The following is a 5,092-nucleotide window of genomic DNA, read 5'->3' on the forward strand; positions in this document are numbered from 1 at the left end:
ACCCCCGGGGGCGGCTCGTGCACCCCTCGGGATCCTTCTGCACCCCTTGGGATCCTCCTGCATCCCCCGGGGGTGGTTCCTGCATCCTCCGGGGCGATTCCCCCATCCCCTGGGGCGGTTTCTGCATCCCTTGGGATCCTCCTGCATCCACCGGAGGCATTTCCTGCATCCCCCAGGGCAGTTCCTGCATCCCTCGGGATCCTCCTGCATCCCCCTGGGGTGGATTCTGCATCCCCCGGGGCGGCTCTTGCATCCCTCAGGATTCTCCCACATCTCCTGGGGCAGTTTCCGCATCCCCCAGGGGCGTTTCCCACATCCCTGGGGCGGTTCCCGCATCCCTTTGGGATCCTCCCACATCCCCCGGGGATCCTCACACTGTAAATCCCTTCTGTGACCTCCGCGGTGCCTCTTGGAGGGGGGAGCAGCTCATTTCCCCTCCTCCAGACCCCCCAGCTCAGCGCTGGCGCCTCCCCTGTGGGGTCTGACCCCTTTTCCCCGCCATCCCATGGACACTACACGCTCCCCCCCCTCCTGGTGCCTTATTCCCGATATTCCCATTCCCCTGGGAGCCAGGAATGGATGTGCCTTGTCCCTCTGAAGCCAAAGCCATGGTCCCTGCTCGGGGCCCCCCCAAACACAGACTGACACCCCCATACTTGAACCCGGACTGCCGGGCACCACACGGCTTTTAAACATTCCCCTCTCCCGAAAAGAGGGTTTTGTACATGGAAAAATAAACGTTGTTTCAGACTTTGGGAATCGGGAGTTGTTTCTGGTGTTGTCCCCTTCCACAGCAAACTTCCTGAATTTATTTTTTATTTATTTCTTCTGGAGGAAGCTGTATCCTTCAGGATCCATCCAAAGCTCCTTGCAGGCGTTTCTCAGAATGTTTTCACCCCTCTTCTGGGGTCCCAGGCAGCAGCCCCAGGCTGAGATTTTTTCCCAATCCCGATTTTTTTTCCTTTGGAGGAAGCTGTACCCTCTGAATCCATCCCTGACTCCTTCCAGCCATTTCCCATAGGTTTCCCCCCATATTTCAGTTTCCAGAATCCCAGACAGCATCCCCACACTCCTCCAGGGAAACTTCCCGAGATGATTTTCAATTTTGGAAGCATTTCCATCCTTCGGAACCCAGCCCCCTGCTCCTCGGGGATATTTTTTACCCCTCCCTTTAAGGCTCTTGGTGACATTTCCAAATTTCCCGCTGCAGTAGCCGCGTCCCCCACGGCGTGGCAGCAGCAGCCGGGGACACTCGGGGACATCGGGGACATCCCGGCAATGTCCCCCCATCCCACTCCGCCATCCCCAATTCCTTCCCGGGGGTCTCCTCCCGTCCTGGGTGGGCGACTCAAGGCTCGGACGAGGTGGCACAAGGTGRCAGTGCCCGCCTGTCCCGCGGTGCCCCCGCTGGCTGGCACCAATCCCTTCGCTCCCAATCCTCCGTGCCCTCGCCACTGGGGCCAGCTGTATTTTTAGCCCTTGGCTACCGCCCGCTTTCGGGGGTCTTGCCAGGGCAGGGAGAGCGTCTGTGCCCCGGCCGGGCCGGGTTCCGCGGGGCGTCCCGGGCCAGGCAGGGGTGTTGGAACAGATTAGGTGGAGGTGGCTGGATTAGCCCCGTAAAACTGCCCGGGAGACGATTACTTAAAGCAGCGGAGAAGGAAGGCTGGGTGGGGACAGCGAGGGCCAGGGGGCTGCCTGTAATCCCCTAAAGCCGCTTAGGGAGCGCGGTTCCTCCAAGGATACGGCCCGGGGAGGCTGCTGGGGCGATCTGGGGGTCAAAGAGGGGGGTTTTTACAGTTTTGGGGTACCCCCAGGTGTGTTAAATATGGGGGAGCAGCGTTGGGAGCTCAGGATTCCATCCCCAGGGTGAGGGGGSTGAGGGATTCCCAGCTTGGGGAAACTGAGGCACAACASCGGCGCCTTCCGAGGGGGGRAAAAGGRAARGAACCGGGAGTTTTGGCRTCCGGCTTTTTGTAAATCCGTGTGSTCCCCAGGGGCTGAAACCCAAGGAGGGGACGGGAGCCAGGCGGGATGGCCCCAGCSCGTCCCCCCGGGGCCGAGGCAGCTCCGGCGGTGCCAGCGCTGATCSCAGCTGTGTCAGCGCACGGGCCAGTGCCAGGCTGCATCAGCAAAGCCCTAATCCCCCCCTCCCCGGCTCTCCTGGCACCGCCCCAGCGCAGCAGTTTAAGCGCCTGACCTGAGCTCGCCCGCTGCCGCGGTGCCCTCCGGGGAGGGGGTGCCAGGCTGAGCCCCGGCTGGCACCGCTGCGGGGACCCTCCCGACCCATCCCGGGGGATTTGGAGCCGCTGGAGTGCGGGGAAATGGGGCTGGGGGTTGTAGGAAATCACACGATCCTGGGGAGGGGTTCATGGGTCAGGGAGGGGGTTGTGCCCCTGTGCCCCGCTCTGCTCGGCTCTGGTGAGACCCCACCTGCAGCTCGGGGGTCCCCAATGTCACAAGGACGTGGAGCTGCTGGAGCAAGTCCAGAGGGGGCCACGGAGCTGCTCCGAGGGCTGGAGCCTCTCTGGAGCCACGCTGGGAGAGCTGGGGGTGCTCACCTGCAGAGGAAAAGGCTCCGTGGGGACTTCAGAACCCCTTCCAGCACCTAAAGAGTCACCAGGGATGACCCTTCCAGGACCTAAAGGGTCACCAGGAGAGCYGGAGASGGAYTGGGGACAAGGTCCTGGAGTGCCAGGACGAGGAATGGCTCCCTGCCTGCATCCCTACGAGCTGCCAGGGATCCGGGTGACGCAGGGCTGTTCCCTCTCTGTCCCAGCTGACAGGGACACGGCTGACGCTGCGGTGCCAACCTCGGGCACGGGGGTGCCCCYGGGGGTGTCACAGCCTGTCCCTGGAGGGGATCCGGTGCCCGGGGTGCCATGGATGGTGTTACCCCGGCTCTGCTCCGTGCCCGGGCAGCGGGATCGTTACCCCTGAATGGGATTTATCACCCCGGGGAGCTGCTGGGAGTTTGGGGTGCCACCCTCAGCAGCACCCCAAGAATCATCCTCACCCTACGTGGTTGGGAGGGCAGACTGAGCCTCCCTAAACCCTCCCTGGTGACCCCGAGTGACCCACCCACGCTCCCGCAGCCCCCCTCTTTTTCCCCTGCCCCATTCATTCCCAGCTCCTTTTACCCCCGGGGGGATCTGCCTTTTTGCTGTGGGATGCTCTCTCCACCCCTGCACTGCCCTTCTCTCCCTTTTAGCTGCCGTTTGGGGGTCCCAGGTGGGGTTCAGACCCCTCCCCGGTGCCCACGGGGCTCCCCCCACGGCTGTGCCCTGTCGGTGGCCGCTGCCTGAGTCAGCTGTTCCGGGCGGGAGCCATGTGAGGCCGCGCACACATGGCTCCCCGCGCGGCACCGCGCTGTATTTTTAGCAGACGGTATCAAAAGCATAATTATGTCTGTTGTTTAAACGCAGCCTCTTTTCTGGCAGCCCCGGGAGCTCTCAGCTGCCTCCCGCCGCAGAGGGCAGGGAGGGCGGGACGAGGAGCCGCGGGCGGGGGGTTCGGGGGGCCCGGGGGGTGACATCCCCTCCCTTCCCCAGCGCCGCCGCGCAGGTAAGACCCTCCCCCCGCTGGTTCTGGGGGGGCTCCTCCCGCGCCCCCACCCCGTTTTTACATGTCCCCAAGCTGCCGGTGAGGCGCTGGTGAGGATGAGGATGAGGAGGAGGATGGCGAGGAAAGGGATGGCGGGTGGGAAGCGCGGTGGTGGCGGGAGGGGTCGGGAAAAGGGCGTTCGAGGTGACGGGAGTGTGGGAGGACACGGCTGAAGGAACGCGGCTGCATCGCCCCCTCCTCCCCGCAGCCGCCTGTCCCCCCGGGGACCCGTCTGTCCCCAGCCAGCCCGCGCTGGCACCGAGGAAAGCTCCGGCTCCGTGTCCCTGCCGTGACACCACGGGAGCCGGGCTGAGCATTTTGGGGAGCCGGGCAGGGGGGACACCGCCTTCAGGGGGTGTTGGGGACCTCCTTCAGGGCATCAAGGGAAACTGAGGCACGGCATCTGCAGGAATCAAGGGAAACTGAGGCACGGCATCAAGGGAAASTGARGCACGGCATCTGCGGGCACCAAGAGGAACTGAGACACGGCATCAAGGGAAACTGAGGCACAGCATCAAGGAAAACTGAGGCACGGCATCTGCGGGCATCAAGGGAAACTGAGGCACAGCATCAAGGGAAACCGAGGCACGGCATCAAGGGAAACTGAGGCACGGCATCTTCGGGCATCAAGGGAAACCGAGGCACGGCATCAAGGGAAACTGAGGCACGGCATCTGCGGGCATCAAGGGAAACTGAGGCACAGCATCAAGGGAAACTGAGGCACAGCCTCGCCGGCCATCCCTCCCGAGTGCCTTGTCCCCGAGGCGGGATCCGTGTCACCGCATCACCTGCCTGTCACCACGCGGCGGGGCAGGAGCCCCCGGCTGCTGCCAGGTAGGTGCTGCCAGGAGCGCGGGCAGCTGCCAGCCCTGCCTGTGCCGCACGCAGGTGGCAGCGGGCTGCCCGTGTCCCTGGCTGCCGTCCCTAAGCCCTTGGCCCCGGGGTGAGCTTTTAATTACATCAAGGTATTTGAAGCTGGTTCCTGGCGCTGGGTAAACAGGAGTCCCGGGCACGTGGAGGAGGGGGCGAGGGGGTGGCACAGGACGGGCACCGTGCCCCCGCAGCGGGGCTTGCCGGGACGGCTCGTCCTGCCCGTCCTCCCCSCGGGCAGGGAAGGAGGGATGCGGGCACGGCGGCATCCGGCAGCGTCCATCGCCTCCGGCTCCTCCTGCGTGCCCCCGGGCATCCCCCGGCCGCCCGAGGGGGTGGCACTCGGCCATGGGGGGCACCGGCAAAGGTGGGTGGGCTGCGACATCCCGCGGTCCCCTCTGCTCCTTGCCGAGCTCCGCCCCGAGGCCGTGCAGCGCTCCAAAGCCGCCCGGGGAAGGGGCGAGCTGGGCCGGGGAAGGGGCGAGCTGGGCCGGGGAAGGGGCGAGCTGGGCCGGGGAAAGGGCGAGCTGGGCCGGGGAAGGGGCGAGCTGGGCCGGGGGTGCAGCCCCAGCCCGGGGGGAGCGGCTCGTCCGTGCCCGGCAGCGAAGCGAGCGGGATTAGC

This window comes from Malurus melanocephalus, unplaced genomic scaffold, assembly GCF_030028575.1.
Source record: "Malurus melanocephalus ecotype Western Australia unplaced genomic scaffold, MMel_1.1 scaffold_722, whole genome shotgun sequence".
Classification (NCBI taxonomy): Eukaryota; Metazoa; Chordata; class Aves; order Passeriformes; family Maluridae; genus Malurus; species Malurus melanocephalus.